Consider the following 24,840-nt stretch of genomic DNA (forward strand, 5'->3'; position numbering starts at 1 on the left):
GCTATTTGTTGATCTGTGCCATGCAGGGGAAAGGTTACATTAAATCTACCACTAACAGAGGAACATTGTTGCATAAAAATGGATAAAACTGGGTTCCAAGACCAAAAAAGAAAACCACTGCCCTAAACTACTTTAACAAAGTTAGTGATTATGTATTGGATATAAAATCTCAATTCACATTTTTTAGTTTTCACTTTACACTAGAAAAATTGTTAGATATTAGCTAATATCCCATTATACAAAATAGGAGCTGAGGCTAATCCTGTTAACTATACAGTAATCTTAAAGTGTATTAAGGTAAATACCTGTCAAGTAGAGTTGTATTATTGAACAGTTAATATTGGTTTAGACAGAGGAGCTCATCTTTACTTAATATGCTATAGTTCTGTGAGATAGCAACAAAAAGTAGTTTTACATAGAAGTGCATTATATATTATCTTTATTAACAAAAACATTTTTATAAGTTACCACATATAGGATAGCTATCAAACTTAAAGTAATTAGAGTTCAAGATGCAGGGTGTAGATGGGTACAAAATTGGTTCAGACTTCAAAATTACAAAGTTCAAATTATTTTCTGATCTACATAAGTGTTGTAATTAAGAAGCTGGTAAAGTGTGCAATTGATGCTTAAATGGAATGGCTGATATCCTGAAGTTAGAGTAATTACATATAGCCCTTGTCACGCACATGTGCATAGTGGACAGTGTAAGTGCTCTAGTTACTGTAATTCTCTGCTGCTGCAGGGGTTGGCACTCTGTAATAACATTTTTTTTTCTTCCTCTGCAGACCAGAAGATTGACAGCTTTTCCATCACTCACGTCACTTCTGCTGTCCATGTGCCTGGACCTGTCACTTCCTGCTGGAAAATGTCATAACCAGAAGAGCCGCCATCTTGGATAGTCAGAACCAGACTGAAAAGACATTTTCTTCAATGCTTATTACTTGTGTTATTTTTTTCTTTACTCTTTGAAATTTCAGTTTTATGGGGTTTACCTACAGGTGCCCCAATGCATTTTATTGCTATTACACTCTGAATAGAATTAAGATTAAGCCACATGTGTGACAGATGAAAGCTAATGTAATTATTAAATATATCAAAATATTAGATGTGATTACACATGTGGAGACTGAAAATTCTTACATAGTTAAGTATACCCTGAAAGTATACCCTTTGAGAAAGACATTAGAGTTATAGTATACAGTACTCATCACTGTCCACATCTAGAATGTGTACAGAAGCATAGAAACAAATATACTAGTAGTAAAAAAAAATAGACACCTTTATTTCTCCAGATTTTATTGAAATTGAAGCAGTTGAAGTCCAATGGATAACTTGAAATGGCACCATGATAAGTGATAAATATTGTAATTTTTAGAGTTAAAAAAAGAGGGAATGAGTAATGGGTTAACAACTTACAGCTCTTCTGGAGCAATGGAAGTTAATTATTCTTTGAAAAATGATGCAAACAATTCCAACAGGTGTTCCACACTTTGTTAATTACTTACAAATCCTCCACCTGTATAAAAGCAGTGTTGGAACAAACTGTTTGGAGACACCCTCTGAAGCATTATGCATCCAATTTTTGTTGTATATTGCTATAATAATGGCAAGGAAATTTCAATTAAGCAAAAAAGACAGACAGGTGATTATAACCCTTAAAACTGCAGGTCTTTCCTTTAGGGAAATTGCAAAAAAAGGCATGGTGTCAGTGAGCACAGTATCATACACCATCAAAAGAAATTTGAAAACTGGAGGAAACTCGGACAGGAACTGGTCTGACAGACCTAAAGCCACAACAAAATCAGAAGTTTCTGAGAGCCAATAGATTGTGTGATAGGTTCCTGTCATTTGAAATAAATCACAAGGAAAATTTTAAAAGACTTTTTAAGGCCTTGTGCTTTTCTTTTGATATGATTATTAATGGAGTAGCTCTATATTATTAACAAGTATAATAATCCTGGGAGGCAAAGTATTGTATAGGTAAAGGAAACAAAATTCTCAGAGTACTTACTTTCTTGCTAAAACCTCACTTGTATATTAGCAAATTAAAGCATGTATTTATTTACGTACATGGACAGAATATCCTAAAAGATGTCAAATTTAGTTTTAAAGCAAACTTTACTTCTCCCAGTATAAGTAAGTGTATGGAATGGGTCCAGTCACAGATGGTTTCTGGATAATGTTGGAAAAAATATGGATCCTTGCAAAACTTTTAGACATAGCAGATTTGTCAATTGGGAGTGATGAAAGTATATTATATTACATCATTAGACATTCTCATTTCATAGAAAAAAAAGTATGTTAGCCAAACTTGCACCTGGTGTTGAGTCACAACAGGGGCACAACTAAAGAAAATAGGGACAACAAATCCAAATAACAAAACAGTGTGGCAGTTCATGAAAATTCACTGCCCCAGGAGGAGAAATTTAACATTTCTCTAACTAAGATTCTGGTCATCCACATCAAAAAAGAAAGGACTGAAACAGTGCAGTACATCAGATGTCAAATGTGTGAACATTGAAAAATATCATGCTCCCATAACTATCTGCACAACTACTATTGATTATTTGCTTTAATTGGTATTCTCCTCCTGATGTTAAATTGGTATGTGATTAGTATATATATTCACCCAAAGCATAATTGTTTCTTACTTTAAATGACACTTTGTACATGACACTGTTTCTGACTATTTCTATTTGAAATGCTTTCATCTAACAAAAAAAAATGTATGCCTATTTTCCAAAAAATAATTACTCTTTCCCCTTCTAAAGTATTGCTTCAAACAACCTTAATCTACTGTTACTGTGACGAAAGCAAAATAACAAAGGTCTCTGGGTAAAAAGCTGATGAACTTAATGACCTACATTCTCAGTTCCTCTTAACTATATATGTGGTAAAGCCATATTTAACTCACATGCATTTTTACTTTTATGGGTGCTTGTGAAGTGAACTGACAGGGCAGAGTGATAGATCTTCTATTACAAGTTACAAAAAGGGAAGCCTTATGCCTTCAGCAGTCCTCTTTAAACTTAAACAAGAGGGCAAAATGAAGCAGACCACAAGGAGCCACTGTCTGATTACAATTTGCTAAAACAAGAACAAGCCTCATATTTTAATAAGATTATGTTAACCAGTAAAAATGATTAAACATTGCTCTGCATAAGCACAAGGTTGTAACTAAAGGCATATTAAAATATGTGAGCGTCGTTTCAATAAAAATGAATCTCCTATTTATAGAAAAAGTGATATATGTTATTAAAACTGTGCTTACCCACCATTAAATGATATGTTTTTACTTCATATTTCAGAAATTGATTCTTCTGAATTGATACATTTTAAATGTAAGTAAAGACTTTTTTCCTAAAAATAAACTCATTAAAATTTTCTGAATTATCAGCTTCATGAGTGATGTGGTGGTTACCAATGCTGCCTTGCTGATCCAGTGTCTTGTGTTTTAATCCTGAGCCTAGCCGTGGTCTGTGTGGCGTCTGCATGGGCATTCCTCTGGGTACTCCACTTTTCCTCCCACATTCCCAAAGACATGCAGGTTAAGTTAACTAGCGATTTCAGTGTCAGTGTACATGAATTGACTCTTTAATATTCTGGCTTCTTGTCCAGATGTAATCCTTGCCTTGGACCCAATGATACCAGAAGTGTCTCTGCCCGCAAATCACTTTGAATTGGGTTAAGTAGGTTTTGATAATGTTATACAATGATAAAAAGGCAATACTTGATGACCTTTACACATTTTTGATGCGCAGAAAACAAAATAATTCCAAGAGCAATTAATATATACATATACGTGTTAAACATAAATTCTATAAAATATACTGTATGTCTATGATAAAAGCAATACTTTTCCTGAGATCAGATGTAACTCTCTGCAACATCTTCAGTTCATCTTCCAAGTAGAATCAATCAATCATGAATTGGTCTATAATGGTTTAAAATGTCAGTCAGTCATTTTCTAATCCTCTTAGTCCTGAACAGGCTTACGGGGGGTTGCCAGATAGGGTGCAAGGCAGGAACAAACCCTAAACAGGGTGTAACTCCAGTGCAAACACACACACACACCCCTAAGATACACTATGACCAATTTAGTATTGCCAGTCTACCTAACCTGCATGTCTTTGGACTGTGGGAGGAAACCCATGCAAACATGCGGAGAACATCCAAACTCCATTCATGGAGGACACAGGACGTGAACCCTGGCCTGCTACCTCTGTCACACAGTGAGTTCAAGTTGCAATGTGACGTCAGAGTCTCTGTTTACTATCTACATGTGACAGACAGCCTCTTTGCAGATCCTACAGGATCAATGTGCGTGCTTCAATGTTTGATGAATGGTTCGATGTGGTAAAGCAAAATGCCGACATACAAATGCATTTGTGGTGCTTTTATATTCAAGAGTCACATATTCCCGAATGTAATGACACAATACATTTTAAAGGTCTCACATACTGTGCCTTTTTTTTATTGCAAATTTTTTGGTTTGGTTTAGTTTGGTTTAGGTTTATTTGTCATATATAGGTTAACACAGGGTCAACATACAATGAAATGTGTATGACGAGAAAAACAAGTCAATCAGCCTAGATCCAATAAAGCTAAAAAATAATTTTAAAAAAATTACAAGTTAAAAATAGACTAGCCATATAAAATAAAATGTGTACGTTTTAAAAGAAGTTATAGAGCAATATGAGTTGAATGAGCAGCAAGTACAAATGACAGTTATTGCACAGATAATGTTTTATAAGTACAGATGCATATTCCATAAAGTGCAGTTGCATGTTCCAGTCAGTATTCAGAGTGTGTGCAGGTACAGTTTGTGTGTGAGTAGTGCAATGTAGATCTAGTGCAATGTAGGTGTAATGTAAGTATATGTAAGTGTTCAGGTGTTGCTGTTGAGGAGTTGAATGGCCTGGTGGTAAAAACTGTTCTTATGTCTTGTAGTCCGAGCAGCCAGACTCCTGTATTGTCTGCCAGACGGTAACAAGGAGAACAGCTGGTGTGATGGATGGCTGTGGTCCTTTATGATGCTGCTTGTCTTACGCAAGCACCGATGGAGGTAAATGTCTTCAATGGCAGGGAGACTCTTGCCTGTGATGTGCGCTGCTGCCTTCACCACTCTCTGTAGTGATTTCCAGCTGCTGGCAGAGCAGCTCCCATACCAGACGGTAATGCAGCCCGTCAGCAGACTCTCAACCACACTCCTGTAAAAGTTTGAGGTGATGTTGGCATTCATGCCAAACTTCCTCAGCCTCCTCAGGAAGTAGAGCCGCTGGCGAGCTTTCTTGATCACAGTGTCTATGTGAAGGGTCCACGAGAGATCCTCGGTGATGTTTACTCAGAGGAACTTGAAGCTGTTAACCCTTTCAACTTCTACGCCGCTGATGTAGATGGCCTGGTGTTCTCCGCCTTGCTGTTTCCGATAGTCCACGATCATCTCTTTGGTTTTGCTGATGTTAAGAGACAAGTTGTTATCCAGGCACCAATTACTCAGTGCCAACACCTCCTCTCTGTAGGCCGTCGCATCATTGTCAGTGATAAGGCCTATGATGGTTTTGTCGTCTGCAAACTTGATGATGGTGTTTGTGCCGTGTTTTGCAACACAGACGTGGGTGAACAAGGAATACAAGAGGGGCCTAAGCACACAGCCCTGCGGCGCTCCTGTGTTTAAAATGAGTGATGAGGATGTGTGTTTGCTGACTCTCACCACCTGGGGCCTGTTTGTGAGGAAAGAGAAAATCCATCTGCAGATGGTTGTCCCCAACCCAAGGTCGTCAAGTTTCAAGACGAGTTTTGAGGGGATGATGGTGTTGAATGCCGAGCTGTAATCTATGAACAGCATTCTTACATATGTACAGTATTTCCTCTTTCCAGGTGGGTGAGGGCAGTGTTTATTATTAGTGCAATGGCATCCACTGTAGATCTGTTTGCTAATTGGAGAGGATCCAGCGTGTCGGGGAGGGAGGAGCAGATGTAACCTTTGACCAGTTGCTCGAAGCACTTCATAATGACCGATGTCAGTGCAACCGGGCGATAGTCATTCAGACAGGAGACCACCGGTTTCTTTGGGACAGGAATAATGGTGGATGCCTTGAAGGAAGTCGGGACCACCGACTGCCTCAAGGAGAGATTGAAGATGTTGGTGAACACACCTGCTAGTTGGTCAGCACACGCCCTGAGGGCACGGCCTGGGATGCCATCTGGTCCCGGAGCTTTGCGAGGATTGACCTTTTTGAAGGTCCTTCTCACATCAGACGTTTCAAGGATCAGAGTAACAGACTCATTGCCCCCTTGAGAATATAACCCCTGATCTTTGTTGGCTGCATCAAAATGAGCATAGCAAGTGTTGAGCTCGTCTGCAAGAGATGCAGTGGGCTGAACACTGACTGTGTTTTTCGTTTTATAGTCAGTGATGCAGCACAGTCCATTCCACAGGTGCGTGGTGTCAGAGCTGTGGTAGCTTGACTCCAGTTTGTCCCTGTAGTCCCATTTGGCCTTCTTGATGGACCTCCGGAGGTCGTATCTGGCTGCTTTGTATGCATCAGAGTCCCCTGAGCCAAAGGCAGAGGTCCGCACCTTGAGCTTAGCCCGAATCTCCCCATTTACCCAGGGTTTCTGGTTTGGATATATGCAAATGGAGGTTTTAGTGACAACATTGTCAATGCACTTGCTGATATATCCTGTGACAGAGTCTGTGAATTCATTAATGTTGCCATCAGCTGCATCCTCAAACATCTGCCAATCATTTGTTTCAAAGCAGTCCTGTAAGACCCCCTCAGCTTCACTGTCCCATTTGTAGATGTCCCTGTAAACCGTTTTTTCCTGTTTAAGTCTTTGTTTATATACGGGCAGCAGCAATATAGAGCAATGGTCTACTTTTCCAAAAGCTGGTCGAGGGAGGGGTTTGTAGGAGTCCTTGAATAAGGTGTAACAATGATCTAGTGTTTGATCACCTTTTGTGGGGGGGAGAGATGTGCTGATAGTATTTAGGGAGAACTTTCTTCATGTTTGCTCTGTTAAAGTCTCCCAACACAATAAATGCTGCTTCTGAGTTAGCGTTCTCTAGTCCACTGATAACATCATACAGTTCATCCATAGCCGAAGCTTTATCAGCTTGTGGGAGGATGTAAACAACTGAAAGGAGAACTGAACTGAACTCCCTCGGGAGGTAAAAGGGTCTAACTTTAATGGTCAGCAGCTCGAGAACCAGTGAGCAGTGCGTTTTTAAGACACACACATCCGTAGCCCAGGAAGAGTTAACCATAAAGCACACACCCCCTCCCCTCGACTTGCCTGAGTCCTTCGTTCTGTCTCCCCGATAAACTGTGAACCCGTCTGGTGTGACTGCGCAGTCGGGTACGCTGGGCTCCAACCACGTCTCTGTGAATGCCAAAACGCAGCAGTTCATGATGCCTTTTTGGAGCTTTATCTGTGCGCGCAGCTCATCTAATTTGTTGTCCAGAGACTGAACGTTTGCGAGCAGGATGCTAGGCAGAGGAGGCTTGTTGTTTCTCTATCGGGTTTGACACAGAACTCCGGCATGTTTCCCCCTCTTTGTTTTCCTTCGGCGTTGCACGAGTAAGCAAAAGACTCAAGGCAGTACAGTGTCCGCGATATCAAAAACTGTTGTAAAATCCGAACTGGCTGATGAACGTAATTCCAATAGTGTTTGCTGGTTATACTGAAAGTGTGATAAAGTAGTACGCACAAAGAGAGTGAATAGTAAGAAAATAAATAATAACTTTTTGCTGAGATGACTCGGAGCTCTCGTCGGTGCAGCCATCTTACGGCGCAGCCATACAGCCTTCACAACACAACTTCACAACAGCATGAGAATGTATGGCAATGTATTTGAGCCACAGAGAAAACAATTAGGAAATTAGTGTCTATTTTGTGACTGAAGTGGAAATCTTGAAATGTCCACTTTAATCTTGTAGTTTATTTTATCATTAAAGAAGACCGTCATAAACGTCATCTTAAAACCGACCTAGTTTTTAATCGCTACATGCTTCTGGGGCTTCCCCCTGAGCTGACAGCAGCGGCAAGCAGCAATTGCCACACAGAACACAATAAATATATGATATTCCAGCTCTCTGAACATTTAGAATGTTATATATTTATATTTATACTTGATAAGGGGGCTTTGCCCCCTGCTTGCTTTGCTTGCCAACCCAAGGCCTGCACTACGCGGCAGCCACTTCGCGTCTCTGCTGCTCTCATATGTGGATTTCACTTTCAACAAAAAACAAATCTTTTAATTCTCACGCATACGCCTTTTCATTGGGAAGAAACACAACTTTTCCCTGATGGCAACATGAATTAGATAATCTACAAGTCTCAGACTTAAAGTTTAAATCCGAACAATATATTTGATCTCTTTTCGTTGTTCCGTTATTTCACTGACTAATAATTTCCATTTGTTTGCACTAATGTGATCTTTACTATCATTTTTTGGAGACTTTCAAATTTTAGTACTTTCATTATCTCTAACCTGCTCTGCATGGTCACATCCCTGGTGTTCCCTGCCTGTAGGGGGTTTCCACAGTGTGTTCGGTTTCCTTCCAAACACATGCAGGATTGGGGATTTGGTAATGCTAAAATGACGCTAGTGTATGTGTGTGCTTGTATTCACCTTGCGATGAGCTAATGCCCCATCCAGGGATTGTTTCTGCTTTGAACTTGATGCTTATTGAAATTGGCATATCCCTAAATTGATGAATGTAATCATTAAACATCCATCCTTTTCAGAGATATTCTGGCATGGTGTCCTTGGAATTTAAAGGATGTTCCAGGTAATTCACAACACAGGGTAGCCAAACGTTTTCTCACTGTGATGATATCTCGTACTGCCACCTAGTGGAATCTTCCAGATTTACTTAAAATATATGCGCAAGTATAAACAGTATACAGCTTGTGTAGCAGTAGCATCTTGTGAAGTATAACCCTGGCCTAAGATGACTTGATCTTTACCCAGTAAGCATACGCAGACACATCTCTCAGACTCCTTAACTTAAATGACTGGTTTATAAAGACTGCACCTCTCACAATAACCTACTGTATACTGCGAATTACAGACAAGAGCTTATATCCTCTTACTCAACTATGGTCTTATTAAACTTGATCAAGAAAATTAGGTATCACAATTATATCAAAATATAACAAAGATACACACTAATACACACTTATCAACAAGAGCAGTTAAATGTTTGAGAACATTTTCCAAAATGATATACAGTATGAAAGCCACTCTCCCCAAGTTTGGGTCTTAGTTTGTGAATTACATGGAGATTGGTAGCTGTTAACTTGTTAACGTCGCTTCTGTCTGTCTCACTGCAGCAATGTCTCCTCAAAATGCAACTCCCTGTCCTCTAAAATATACTAAATTGTGCTAACATGTACTTGTTTTCATAACATTTAATTGGTTGAAAATGATGTTAACACATTAATAAATAACCTAATTGTTTAATAGTCCATTTGTAAATGTCCATTATTTCTTTGAAAGTTCATCCTTTAAATGTAATGTCTTCTAATGGCCCATCCTTCCTTTATTAATGCTCTTATGTCCTGAATTATGTCCAAATTATGTCCTGAAAGCTTTGGTTTTGTTATTTTATACTAGGTTTTATAACTTCTACCCTGATGTAATCATTTCTTTGTCAGTAAATTCCCATTTCATTGTTACTTTGGTCTCTATGGTCATTATTGAGTTTATGTTGTGATGGACGTTGTGCGTGGACGTGTCTCCTGGAATGGGGCAAGGTTCTTTACCTGGATGGGAGGCCTGCCCTTCAAAGGCACAAAAAAGAGGTTTAAGATCATCCTGCTTCAGCCAGGAGACAGGCTGAAGATGTCAGTGCAGCAATTGGGGACACTGGAATCCCGGCGGGGTTTGACAGAGGAACAGTACCCAGCCAGGAAGCCAGTGTGGTGGAAGGACAGGAGGAGACAACCTGGCAGGGATACATACTCTCCCAAAATGCAAGGTGGCAGCCTCCCCTCAAGGCCTTCTGGGCTCTGTAGTCCTATAGGGCAGCCTTGTTGGGTTCCATGGGTTCCGCCAGGGGGTGATGCAGGGATCCATCATACAATATTATGTGCTAGCACTAAAAGTCTTTCCAGGTCTAAGATTAACGAAGCTGCTTGACCTAATCCTGAAGAGTTGGAGTTATGTGGAAGAGGATAAAACTCACCTGGGAGGAGTGGAGGAAAAGAAGAGGGAATTGTGATTATATTTAATAATTATTATTATTAATAAACCTTGTATTTGCATGCAGGACTTGTGTCTGTGAGGTTGTTTCTGGGGTTTGGGATGCTGCAATGCAAAGAGCATTTAATCAGTATGAACACTTCCTAGACCCAGTTTCTTTTAGTCCAAAACACCTTTCTTGATGCCCACTGGGGCCTTGAAAGACATTTTCATTATCTGTTTGTGGTGCAGGGTACTCAATACTTTTTGCTGCAGCTCTTAGTTTGAAATGAAAGACCCATAATAATGCCCATAATAATATATCATGTGTCTCTGAAATAGCCAGGGAATCGTGAGAATTAGTGTATGCACAAGTGTACCCTGCAACAAACTGCTGCACCATTTAGGTTTAATTTCTGCCTGCAGTACATTTCTGCTGGGATAGTCTCTCACTCCCATAACCTTGAACAGAACTAAATAATTTCCACTAATATATTATTTACCCATCAGTTTCATGTAAATTAACCAATATTTTTGAAATTAGGTTTTACATTTTCCTATAATGTGCACTCTAGCCACATGGGCATACAATCCAACTGCCCATAACAGCGAAGGCAGAAAGAGTTAAAGTCAAAGCATAACACAGAGATGTTTAAGGGTAGCTGATTATAAGTGAACCTGCAGACAACAAACTAAAGAGCTGCTGCTAAATCAGAAGCAATCACTGGTCAATTCAATGGATGAAAGGAATATCAGTAAAAAAAAAAAATCACATTAGCAAAACTAACAGCCCTTTAAGGAAAAAAAAATTGCACAATAGGTAGAAGGGGGTAGCGTAGCCATTTTCATTCCCTGTCTAAAAATAAACAAGTTGACCAGCTGATGTAATATAATTTGATTTCAAAAATACTGCTTTTGGCAAGAATGGTATAGCAAAACCACAAAACTTTGTTGACTGACTCCAAAAAATTATATACATGTAATAATACAATGTAGGTAAAATGCAGCAAAATGCCATAAAAAATTGTATGGATTTCAAAAAAAGGATTCAAAATTTATATTAAAACATAAGTAAGTAACTTGTTATTATTTTCATAATTATTTATTATAGGTATTGTCTATAATAAATAAAGTAAATATGTAAGATGTACTGTACTACTCTAACAGTTTTTAAGGTTTTTTCTCCATTAATTGTGTGATACAAAATGAAATCTGAAATCATAAGTTGGAATATTTTTACTCATTTTTTTGCATGACAGAGTTAATTCATTAAACTATGGCTGTTTTTGATTTTCTGTGGCAGAAAGTTTGGTCATAATTTGATGTTTTTTTTTTTTTTTTTGCTACTACCTAAACCAATTTGCCATCAACATTTCTAATAAAAACGTTATTCCTAATGGCTTAACCAAAGTTACAATTTTTTTTCCATCTTCTTCAAAATAGTATACAATGAGCCATATATCACAGGATACAAACATGTGAATCAGCATTGAGATGTACCAATTTCTTGACCTTTCTCATGATAAATATTGTGATGTATTTCTGTTGTGGTTGGCCTTCTTTCATAACCAGTGATGATCAAGGCATCTCGTCCAGAAACCTCAATAAACTTTAACAAGCATCTATGAACTTCCTGAGTTTTATGAAACTAACATTTGAGAAAATTACAGGGCAAGTTTAAATTTTAAGCATTCACTTTAGAGAAATTTAGAGAACGTGAATTGATTTAAATATTCTAAAGTCTTTCAGGCAGTACTTCTGACACTTGCTTATTTACAAATTATTAAATTTTTTCATGTATACCAAATAGGAACCTGTATTTTAAAACTGAAGAAATTTAGCATTGTAAAGCTGTAAGCTTCACAAGCATCACAATAGTGATGTTTTGAAAATGATGCTGAAAGAGATGGGAAACCAATAAAGTTTACCCAGCTGAAGCACTGTATAGTTGTGACAGTACAGTGTTATCTTCGGCATAATAGATTTTATTTTTAAATGGAAGCTGTTGTCTGCATACCATAATACAATGCAAGTTAAACAACTCAAAGGTATATTTCACATATATATGAAACTAGCAAAATACCCACGCTTCACAGCGGAGAAGTAGTGTGTTAAAGAGGTTATGTAAACATATATATACATATACATATATACATATATATACATATCTACATATACAAATATCTACATATACATATATATACATATATATATACATATACACATCCACATATATATATACACACATATCAATATATATATACACATACATATACACACATACATACACAAACACATACACATATATACATATACACATACATACATAGTGCGTTGTAACACGGGCTGTGATTGTTACATGGGAGGGAGACGACAAATCACAGCTTCCCGCTTTCTAATCGGGCCTGTGATTGGTGCTTTGACGGATGCCCAGATCCCACAGTATCTCCCCTTAGGAGAGGCGCTAGGCAAGTGTAATTGAATAGCGGTGCTGCAAGTTTAGCTTTACACCTGTTTTTAAGGCTTATTGACTGAAAGGGGCTTTCATGAAAAAAGTTAGGGCTTTGCTACAGGATACACCCTCCACAAGTTAAGGAAGTAAAAATAAAGGTATATATTTCTGTTTTATTTAAACCTTTTAAGTTTGTATGCGGGCGGTATGGTGGCGCAGTGAAAGGTGCCAGTTAGGAGACCCAGGTTCGCTTCCCTGCGTGGAGTTTGAATGTTCTCCCCGTGTCTGTCTGGGTTTCCTCCGGGTACTCCGGTTTCCTCTCACAGTCCAAAGACATGCAGGTTAGGTGCATTGGCGATTCTAAATTGTCCCTGGTGTGTGGGTGTGTGTGGGCTGGCACCTTGCCCGGGGTTTGTTTCCTGCCTTGTGCCCTGTGTTGGCAGGGACTGGCTCCTGTATTTAGGATATAGCGGGTTGGATAATGGATGGATGGACATTTGTATGCATAGCCCCATTTGCCCGTTTTTTTCTTTCTTCAGTAATATTTCAGCAAACCCGGAGCTTGTCAGTTCAAATCCTGGTACTGACACCACTGTGTGACCCTGAGGAAGTCACTTCACCTGCCTGTGCTGCAAAAAACAAAAGTAATGTAACAAATTGTACCTCAGATGTTGCAAGTTGCTGGAATAAAGGCATAAGTCAAATAGATAAATATGTATTATACACATAGGAACTATTCATTTATTTTCAGTTAAGTCATCTGCAGCAAACCTTTATAAATGAGGGTTTCTCCTTTTTAGATAGTGCAAACTGTTTCTTCTTCATTGAGGTTTTCTCTTGGAGAGCTTTTTTCATTTCATTGAAAATTAAAGCAGCAGCTGCCAAAATATGTGGCTTTCTTATTAATTTTTCAACATTGTGTAAAATAACTTTATAAAGTAACATAAAAGGTTTAAATACTGGTTATCCTTTTACACTAAAATATTACTAAAGAGATACAAAAAAAGTAAAATGCATATGTTGTTTTTCTTTAAGGAGATTAAATATTACTGAAGAAAGAAAAAAAAAAAACTAAAACAGCCAAATGGGGCTATGCATACGAACTTAAAAGGTTTAAATAAAACAGAAATATATACCTTTATTTTTACTTCCTTAATTTGTGGAGGGTGTATCCTGTAGCAAAGCCCTAACTTTTTTCGTGAAAGCCCGTTTCAGTCAATAAGTCTTAAAAACAGGTGTAAAGATATTGACAATAAGCTACGCAAACCTACCAAGACATGGAATCGTTTAAATCAAGGCGCGAGTCGAAAAACACCATCCCATACTATTAGTTAACGATTAACACATTTCTATATGTATTGTAAGCATACAATACAACTGATAATATGTTGTGCTTATTTATCTGGTGTACCGACATTTTTGTGCATTTAACGGCTGAAATCCAACGTGGTTTGTGCCCTTCAGAATGAAAACAGTTTGCATTTACCTTTTTAATAAAAGGCGAGCTTTTAAGCCTGAGAAATCACCCCGTAAATGCACACGTTTAATTGCACATGTGTTAACATGCTTACACAGTATTAAAAGACACTCAACAATTAACGTCATTTACCTTCGTTCCCACGTTTGAGTCGTGCTGTAAATCTCTTCCTTGTTTTCAGTTCACGTGATTACGTAGGAGGTGTGATGACGCGATACGTGAATCCCCCTCCTCCATTACAGTATATGGACAAAAAAGAGGTTCCAGTTATGACCATTACGCGTAGAATTTCGAAATGAAACCTGCCTAACTTTTGTAAGTAAGCTGTAAGGAATGAGCCTGCCAAATTTCAGCCTTCCACCTACATGGGAAATTGGACAATTAGTGATGAGTGAGTCAGTCAGTCAGTGAGTGAGTGAGTCAGTGAGGGCTTTGCCTTTTATTAGTATAGATATATATATATATGTATATACATATTACGATTGTTATAGTTCTCTTTGTATACCACGTTGTCAGTTCAGCACTCCAGTTGTAATTTGACCAAGCTGTGCAAGCACACTCTTGAGAATGCAACGTATAGTTGTACAGGAGAAAAGCAATCTTGCCTCAAATCAATGGCAACCTTTTGTAGGTCTATGAACTTAATTTAAACTTTAGGTTTACACGGTGCTTTGTTTCCGACGTGCTGCGTTCAGTCAGTTCACGTGAGCCGCTCTCTTGTATGATGTTGCGATGTCCACGGCTTTATTTAATGTTAGCTAAGACCCGGCACTTAAAAGTTTCTTGCAACAGCAATTTTAACTCCTTTACAAAGTCATCCAAAGTCTCGATTATACGTCGTGTCTTCTCATTAAACTTTTATATCGCGAATATGGTATTGCAAACGGCAGCGGGAGCGTTTCTATAAACTTAATTTAAACTTACAGTTTACACCGTGCTTTGTTTCCGCAGTAGCGAAGTGATCACTCCTGCTGCGTTCAGTCAGTTCACGTGAGCCGCTCTCTTGTGTGATTTTGCGATGTCCGCGGCTTTATTTAATGTTAGCTAAGACCCGGCACTTCAAAGTTTCTCGCTACAGCAATTTTAACTCCGTTACAAAGTGATCCAAATCTCGTTTATACCTCGTGTCTTCTCATTAAACTTGTATCTCGCGAATATGGTATTGCAAACGGCAGCAGGAGCGTTTCTATAAACTTAATTTAAACTTACGGTTTACACCGTGCTTCGCTTCTTATTGTTTTGCTGCCTTCTCAATTGTGTAATGAATGTTTTCATTCGGGCTCTTTGGGTACGTACTGCGTTCACAGTCAGTTCACGTGATTACGTGGGAGGCGTGATGACGCGATACGCAACTCCGCCTCCCACGGCCAGCGAGCTGCAGTCCATTACGATATATGGACAAAAAAGAGGTTCCAGTTATGACCGTTACGCTTTGAATTTCGAAATGAAACCTGCCTAACTTTTGTAAGTAAACTGTAAGGAATGAGCCTGCCAAATTTCAGCCTTCCACCTACACGGGAAGTTGGAGAATTAGTGATGAGTCAGTCAGTCAGTCAGTCAGTCAGTGAGTCAGTGAGGGCTTTGCCTTTTATTAGTATAGATTTCCAAATATGGAGTAAATCCAAGGAGATCCTGAAGATGCTAAAACACATCTTAAAATGCTGAAATCCACTTAATTTTAATCTTACATAGTTTTCTTTGTTAAAGAAATTAAGTGGATATACAAACTCAAAACATTAATAGAAAAGTACCGTAATTTTCAAAATTCAGATATGAATGCATAATTATCAGTTTGAGTGTACAGTGATAGAGATCCATAAACTGTAAGTCATATTCTCCAAAAGCAAAAGTTTAATAAACCTTAATCTTTACATCTGTTAACTACAATCTGTGTTGCTTGCTTTTTCTTTTCTGTCATTGCCCCAAGCAAACTTTGGTGGGACCATATTGACTCTGGAATTATTTATTGCAGTTTGGAACCACAAGCTTAATTTGTCATCATAACACTACCATCATAACCTGCCTGACACTGTTTCTCTATTGTATTTGGTAGCTAATTCAGGTTTTAGAAGTTCATGTATAATCTTCTGTGTGAGGGTTTGGTATACATCACTTTGTAGCAATCAGGGGAATGTTAATATTACTAATAACATTATCTTTTATTCTTGAGTCTTCAGTGATCAGTGGTGCACTGGTATCGCTTTCTTCTGATGAATCTGAATTTCTCTACCCTCAAATCTTTGACTATATACTGTATATTTTCACACACGTGTGCTTGGGAGACAACTTGTGGGCTCATCAAATAGTAATTTCATCCTGAATCAAGGGTTGGCGTTATTGCCTAATGCTTTTCCTCCTTTCTCCCTCACAGATCTGACAACCAGCCAAAGCAGCGAGTCACTTCCAGGTTACGGACCCCTGAGCCCACTTCTTTCACTTTGGCTTCCTCTACCCTCATGAGTCAGTCTAAATTTTAGACTCCCATCTAAAATGACATCTGGCATAAAGCTGCCTTTTTTGTTTTGCCATAAAACATATAGGTTTTAACCTTACAGTGCCCCAACTTTTAATCTTCACACTTTGTATTTTTTATTACAGTGGCAGTGAAAGTGCAATCATTGTGTGTTCAGGTAGAAACCAACAAATTCGGCTCGCTGAGCCAGAGGCTCATCTAGTGGTTCAGATGGAACCATACCTGCTCATCTTTCAATGGACAGCCGCCCAGCATCATTAGGAACACAAGGTTTGAGTGCACATACTGGCTCTTTTGCTGACAGGTGAGGTTCAGAAGGCCTTGATAAGCAGGTTGCTGGAGATTATGACAAATTAGAGACAAATTAAAAGCTAAGATCCTAGAATGCTACAGCGTGACTTCAGAACTGCTGGCAAGACAGTGATATGAATGGCACTTCAGCTCGGAGTGGCTGGTGCTCTCACAAGCATATAAACTGTGGGGAAAGCTTCGGCACTGGCTAAAGCCTGAAATCAACCAGGCAGGTGATGAAAGTAGTTGCTTGTGACTACCTAATTAATTTACCCCTGAGCCTATTGTCTATTGGGTAATACAGGCAAGTGTGGAAGAACATGGACTTGCCCATTGAAACCATAGGGCATCTCTGGCTACCCACGCAAGTCAAAAGTTCAGAACAGCTGAACGATCATCACATGCCGCAACTTCCAAGTGGATGATGGTTTGAAGAGCTTGCTCGAGATGATGTGTCTGCACTGACGTCACTTGTCTTCTGGTTTTCTCTCCTACATTCGAAAGAAGTAAGTGGAGCATGTGTTAGTCGTTGTATAACACCCTTAGTCTTACTTGTAATATCCCTTTTTTCCAAAAATTGTAAAGCACTCCATAAGCTTGTGTCACAGGCAACATATAACTCACTGAGCAAATTATTCAAAACACCTGTACACCTGTTTATCCAGCTATTACCTAATAAACCAATCATGTGGCAGCAGCGCATGCATAAAATCATGCAGATCCAGGTAAAAAGGTTAAGTTAATATTCCCATGGAATGGAGAAAAAATTTGATCTCAGTGATATGAACTTTGACATGATTGTTGGTGCCAGACGGGCTGATTTGCATATTCCTAAATGATGATCACCCTGGATTTTCATGCACAACATTCTCTAGAGTTTACTCAATAACGTGCAAAAAACAAAGAGACATCCTGTGAGTTGCAGTCTTGCAGACAAAAATGCATTGATAAGAGAGGTCATAGGAGAATGGCCACACTGGTTTGAGCTGACAGATAGGCTATGGTAACTCGAAACATTATTGAGCTGAAAAGTATCTCAGGATGCATAAGAAATTTTAACCTTGAGGCGGATAGGCTACAACAGCAGAAAACCATTTCAGATTCCACACATGTCAGCCAAGAACCAAAAAAAGTGTCAGCAGTGGGCATAGACTCATCAAAACTGGACCGCAGAAGACTGGAAAATATAGCCTGGTCTGATAAATCTGAAGTTCTACTTAGGCACACAGACAATAGGGTCAGAGTTTGGTGCCAAAAGCATCAATCCATACACTCAACCAGCCTTGTTTCAAAAGTTCAGGCTGGTGATAAGGGTGTAATGGTCTGGGCAATGTTTTCTATGCACAATTTGGGCCCATTAATATCCATCAATCATTGTTTGAATTCCACAGCCAAACTGAGTATTGTTACTAAATGTCCATTTATTCAAGGCCACAATTTGCCCATCTTCTAATGGCTACTCCCACCGTGATAATGCACCATGTCACAAAGCAAAAGTCACATCAGACTGATTTTGTGAATATGACAATGTGTCATCCAGTGTTCTTAAGTAGCCTTTCCAATTACCAGATCTGAATCCAACAGAACACCTTTGGTATGTGATAGACTGAAAGATTTACAGCATGAATTTGCAAATTACAAATCTGCAGAACTGCATGATGCGATCATGCCAACCATGGACCAGAATCTCAAAGGAATGTTTCCCACATCTTCTGGAATCCAATGTAATAAAGAACTGAGGATCTTTTGAAAGCAAAGGAGGTCCTAAACACTATTAGTATAGTTTTCCTAATAATTTGCAGAGTGAATATGTATAAGTACAATATACATTCATAGATAAATTGTGAAGGTTGAGGAGTGCATTTAAAAATAATTCCACTCAGAAAACTTAAGATAGGATTGGTCCCATATTACCAAAGAAAAAGGTGCATTCAGACATTGTACTTCAGAAGTGCAGCAAGTAAGAGTACCATTACAGAGATTGGTGGGCTGGGCAGATTTCTAAGAAGATTCCTCCAGGATGCATTATGTCCTTCACGCATAGACAAGGACAGTCAGGCTACTAATATCTGCAAAGAAGCTAAAACACCTCTGTACTAGAAAGTGAGAGCAGTGCGCTGACAGTTGAGACAGGTAAATATCTGCTGTTGAGTAGAGAGAACAGGAAACAATGAGATTGCTGTAAAGACCTGGTGCTATAGGGGCAACTGATGGCTCAGACAAGTTGAAAACCAGGTGCTGCTAAAATGTGATTTTGAGGCTTGGGAAGAAATGAACACAAGGAGCATGGTTGGAAGGTCAAAAGAGGGGTTAGACTGAGTCTAGAGTTGAAGGATGGGTTGCTAGTTTTGAGGTCATCCTGGAAGGATGAAGTTATTAGGGCTGTGGGACATAAACAAGGACAGACAATAGCTGAGAAAGGCTTGCCCAACCCACTTGTTAGACAGGAGCTAAAGATGTTTAGTAGCTAGGTAAAGTAGGGCAGTTAGATTTTGCTTTGTCATATTATTTTGGTATTTTGTGCTCTACCTTTCTGAGTCAATCTATTATGTGTTTGCAGAAATTCCCATTTGCACTTGTGGTAGTCAGTGCTGCTGCCTAACAGCTCCAATGGCATATCTGACCGCTGATGTTTAGCAGATTTTGTAATTGAGGTTTTGTAAAGAAAAACTTCTGTTTAGGATTTTGATCTTGCTTGGCTGATTTAAGGAGACCACATCCTAGCACCAAAGTAAAAGAGTTTTTATTTGTTTTTTTTTTTGGATTACAGACAGTGCATATATTCCTATTTTCTTCCATATACCAAAGTCTGACATTTCAGAATAACAGAACTTTTATATTGGTTCCAGGTATGTACTGTATATGAATGTATTCTATGACAGAATTATCCAGGGTGGGCTCTTTTCTGAACCCACAGCTATATAATGTATAATGCAATATGTACCCAGCGTCTCTGTAATAGGCTATGTAATTTCATAAAATGATTGGATAAATGGAAATAAACTCAAAAAGAACATTAACACATGGTGGCTTTGTTTTTTTAGTAATCTTTGGTCAGTGGTTAATGCTGATATTTTTAATGCTCTCTATTGCTTATAGTTATTTTACTGAATTATTGAATAAAACCATATGCAGCATTGTTTCTCAATGCCCTTAATTGTCTTTCATGCACTGCAATTATTTAATTTTTTTTTTCTTGAAAATTAAACATATTATTGTGCAAACACGTGTAAATATACTAGTGTGCAATCCCTTATTGATGTTTAGTTCAATTTAAGAGTATGAAAAATATTATCTGTAAAATAATGATAGCTTCAAATTCACCTTTACTGCAGACTGGAGAAAAGCAAAGACAAAACTATTTGTTCTTGTATTTTACCTTGTTGAACATTTATTTTAGATCAAAGCCAAATAAAATAAACATTAAAGTTATTTATTAAAATCTTTCTTGGTTTTATTAAGATTTTAGTATAGCATTTCAGACAAGTCAATAAGCAGTTACACTGGGCATGAGACTGATCCAAGTATCCAATTTTAAAGAGCCAGGATAAGTAGAGTGTATTGCCAAAAACAAGTGAACTTAAATTTTTTGGAGATAAATTGCATTTGTACAGAATGCAAAGAACAAAATGTCAGAATACATACTTAGTGCTGTGGTTACTCAAGTGATTTTCAATTCCCAAACACTTGAAGGTATTAAAGTTCAGTAGGAATCACCATGTCTAAATTTCTACAAATACATATTTTTTTTAATTTTCTTATAATGGAAGGTATTTTTTTACTTCAGTTATCAAGATAGGTTCTTTCTAACACTCACATATTATGTGCAATGTAGATATCTAATAAAAGCTAAGTTCCCATTCTTAGCTTTCTGCATTCCACTCTTAACCTATCTGTTTCTTGAATAAAACTCCATGTATATCACCCCAACTGACAACTGATGTTCTGCTGTAATCTTGAGACAGTATTTTGTACTACAACTGTCCAATAGGAATGCCAAGATTGTGTTTTTTTCTTCTACTCTCAAGCATGTCCAAGATGAAATGTTCAAAAAAGCCCAGAACCATAGACACAATGGCATGCAGCCAAACTTCAATCACAAATAAAGGATTTTATTTGTCATGAAACACCTTTCTAATTGAGCATCAGCCAAATTAAAACACAAATATACACAGATAACACATTATTCTTTCCTTTCTTCACCCAAATGAGTTTTGCCCACTGCTTCTCAACTCTGACTCATCAAGGTCATGCAGCAACTTCTTTTAAGCCAGACCTGAGATTGCTTCTGGTTTGTTAGTAGTGGTAATCTGCAGCAGTTCCAGGTAGTATGGAAACCAGGACAGTCCTCTACCAGCAGTGCCCTCTTGCGGCACCCTAGATCCCTGACAGGGCTGCTCTTCTGCACTCCTACTCCCATTCAAACCTGCGGGAATTCTAACTGAGACCAGCCTGGAGGAACGCTGCCACCTAATGTGCAGGATAATGAACTACTTCCCACATCCATGTTTGCCTAGTCCATCCATTATTCTTCTACTCTAACTGGGATAAGGATCGCTGACTATCCCAGCTGGTTGCAGCTCCTACCATGTTGTCCTTCCATTATGGCCTCCCGACTGCTTAAGCAATCCGCTACACCACGGACTTGAGCCTTTTGTGAAAGTGTTTATTTGATCTTTGGACTTCAGGCTTCACACGTTATATAGTTTATGCCAACATTTTGTCATTTACTACTAAAATATGACAAACGTTTCTGTTTTAACAATGTGTTTACACAGATTATTATAGAAATGGAACACACATGAAATGCATGTGTTCCAAATAACGATCTATTATTTCCACTCTAAAACTCCAGGACTTCACTCCCAGATAATCAATCAAGGCACGAGCTGGGAGAAGTTTGTGCATGTTCTAAGTCGGTAGGGGGATGGAATAGCAGGCTGCTTGTCTTAATGAGGGAGAGGTGCAAACGGATTTAAGGTGAGCCGGATCTACGAGTTTTTCATAGGCTCTGGTAATTCTAGTGTTAAAAGTGGATGAATGTAATTTCCTTGCTTAATGCAAAAAGTCTTCAACCAATTAAAATTCTACTAAGTAAAACATTTGCTTGACTTAGCGGATTGGGAGATGATGACTATTTAGCAAGTCTTAACTTCATTTTAAAAGTATTTGTAGTAGGAGACAATCACTACCTCTATAAAGTATTATGTCTGTCCTGAGTGTTATAACATAACAAGTAATTGAAATTTCCATAAAACTACTGTAGCCCATAGTGTATATGAATTACCATAAGATAAATGAGAAATAAAAACAGCAGCATTATGTAGTTGTGACAAAAGCATAATCTGTTTAATATCATATATTTCTTCAATGATTTAAGGAGCAGGTCATTATTCCACACAAATAGTAAATATTAAATAAACGAATAAACTTTTTTGCTACTTAACAAAGAAAATAACAGAACATTGGTCACCATGTATATTCATAAGAATATTCAAATATGAAAAATAACAATTGTGAATATAGTAGACTCTTTGGACTCAAAAAGTCAAACAGAGTCCCCCACAGTATCCCAGAGATGGTGGTGTAATGTCCAATTTTGTATGGGTATCTGCATGAACAGGCTGGCTGATACATTTCAGGAGACCTTCCCTTCTTTAGAACCAAGGCAAGCCACTTGGAATGAAAGAAGTACAGTACAGAGGGTCCTCGGGTTACAATGTCTTGACATACAATGTTTCAAGTTTACAACGCTCACTCCCGTAAAAACTTAAAAAAATTGAGACATGAGTGTTTCGGCTTACGCTGTTAGTTTCATACTTACAGATTACGTGGGTGAACTAGTTTGGTTGTGCATGGCGGAAGTACGTGGCGTTTGAGTGAGGGAGTTCACGAACTAGTTTGGTTGCATGTGGCACAAGTGAAGTGAAATTAGACATTGTAAAGAGATCAGAAGGAATAAAGGTGAGGAATTTTTTTTTACACTGTAATTTTTTGTCATTTGTTTCTGTAACTACAGTACAGTGTACAGTACAGTATATTTCTGTCCTTTTCCTTTTTCTGTGACTTAGTTGTGTTTTTATGTTCTAGATTATGATTTTGCAAATGTGTTAGGATAGGTAAGTGACTTAGGCTAGGGTGTGTTTCGACTTAGACCAAAATTTGGGTTACATCACTGTTGTAGGAACCCATACAAATAGGAACATGCACACAAGTATCCATTATTAAATTCATGTGTACAATATATATCTATACATGTGTGTGTTTGTGCAGCACAACTTCTGATCCAGGCTTTGGTCTTCTCATGTCTGGACTACTGCAACTCTCTACTGGTAAGAGTACCTGCAGATGTTTTAAAATGCAGTTGTGGCATGTATCATGTTTGATCAGCTGAGATGGGCACATGTCACTCTTCTTTTAAAGCCCCTTTGCTGGCTCCATGTAGGACTCTTACTATGTTCAAATCCTTGATGTGTGCCTACAAAGTACTCAATAGGTCAGCGCTTATGTATATGGAGACAGTCCCGATGTTCAATGGTCCTTCTCACCCACTCAGGTCTGCTAGTGAATCACATCTATGAATGCCCTCTTTGCATGGCATCAAATCTCAATCCAGACTCTTTCAATGCGTGGCTCCAAGCTGCTGACTCCCTCACTGTGATTAAGAAGCATTTGAGGAGTCACTTGTCCAACTGATAATGGTTTTAATAGGTTCTTATCACTAAGGAAGGATTAATCAGTCTTGTGTTCTGCTTGGTTTATACCTGTTCACTTGTGATGATTAATTTTTTAACCTTGTTCTGTAACATGTTTCAGAACAGTACCCCAGACTGATGTTAACTCAATTATATTGACCTCTTTTGTATGTTTTATTTGAATAAAAGCATCTGCCAAGCAAGTACAGCAAGTGTAAATTTAAATGTAAATGTCAGCAAATATCAGGAAGATGAAGTTACAGTGTGCTTACAAAGACTAAAACTGGATGATTCAGGATTGGGAAAATATTGGCCGTTCTGGTGAATCTTGATTATATCTTGTGACATGGAGATAGTGGAGTCTTGATAAAAAGAGGAAAAATGTTTGCAGGCAGCAATCTGAGAAGATAAAGAGTGCCTTTTAAAGAAGAGCATGTAATCCAGAGGAATGTCATGAAATGTAACTCAGCAGATATAAATATAATAAACAAAATTAAAAGATTTTACCACTCGGGCACCTGGGTTTATTTTATATTTGGACTAAAGTCACACATTATACAATTTACGACATTATTAGTATAACATGGATAAAGTTTCTGCTTTAGGTATGTGTTCAGCATTTTTTGCCTTGCATTTCCTTTCATCCTACACTTACCCAGATCTTTGTAGACACGGAACACACATGAAATGCGTGTATTCCAAATAACAATATACTGTATTATTTACCCTATACAACTCCAGGAACCTCACACGTAGATAAGCTGGCTTGAGCTGGGAGACCTTTTTTGCCCGAGCTGAGCTCGGTCAAGGCGGGGAATGAGACAACAGGCTGCTTGCTGCTTGTGCTGATTGACGCATTTACAAAACAAAAGACGCTGATGGAAAGGTGCAAAGGGATTTAAGGTGAGCGGGGATTATGTGTTTTTTCGTAGGCTTCAGGGATTCTAGTGTTAAAATAATTGCATGATCTTCAGTCATAAAGTAACAAGGAAGCAAAAATAAATTCAACACAAATATAGAAAAAAGTAATCAGTTGCCAATCATGGAATCAATTTCAGAGATTTTTCTTTTCATTTTTTTAATTGTCTACAAATAATTGAACAATCAGTGTATCAGTGATCATGAAATAAAAATCTTGGTATGTATGTTAGTATTCCCTGCAGTAGATTGGAATCCTACTTGAGTGTGTGTCTGCACTCGTGCCCAATATTCCTTGGATCGGCTGTGGTAGTCAGATGGTCAGAAAAATGGATAAAT

The sequence above is a fragment of the Erpetoichthys calabaricus genome, chromosome 6, assembly GCF_900747795.2.
Source record: "Erpetoichthys calabaricus chromosome 6, fErpCal1.3, whole genome shotgun sequence".
NCBI classification, from domain to species: domain Eukaryota; kingdom Metazoa; phylum Chordata; class Cladistia; order Polypteriformes; family Polypteridae; genus Erpetoichthys; species Erpetoichthys calabaricus.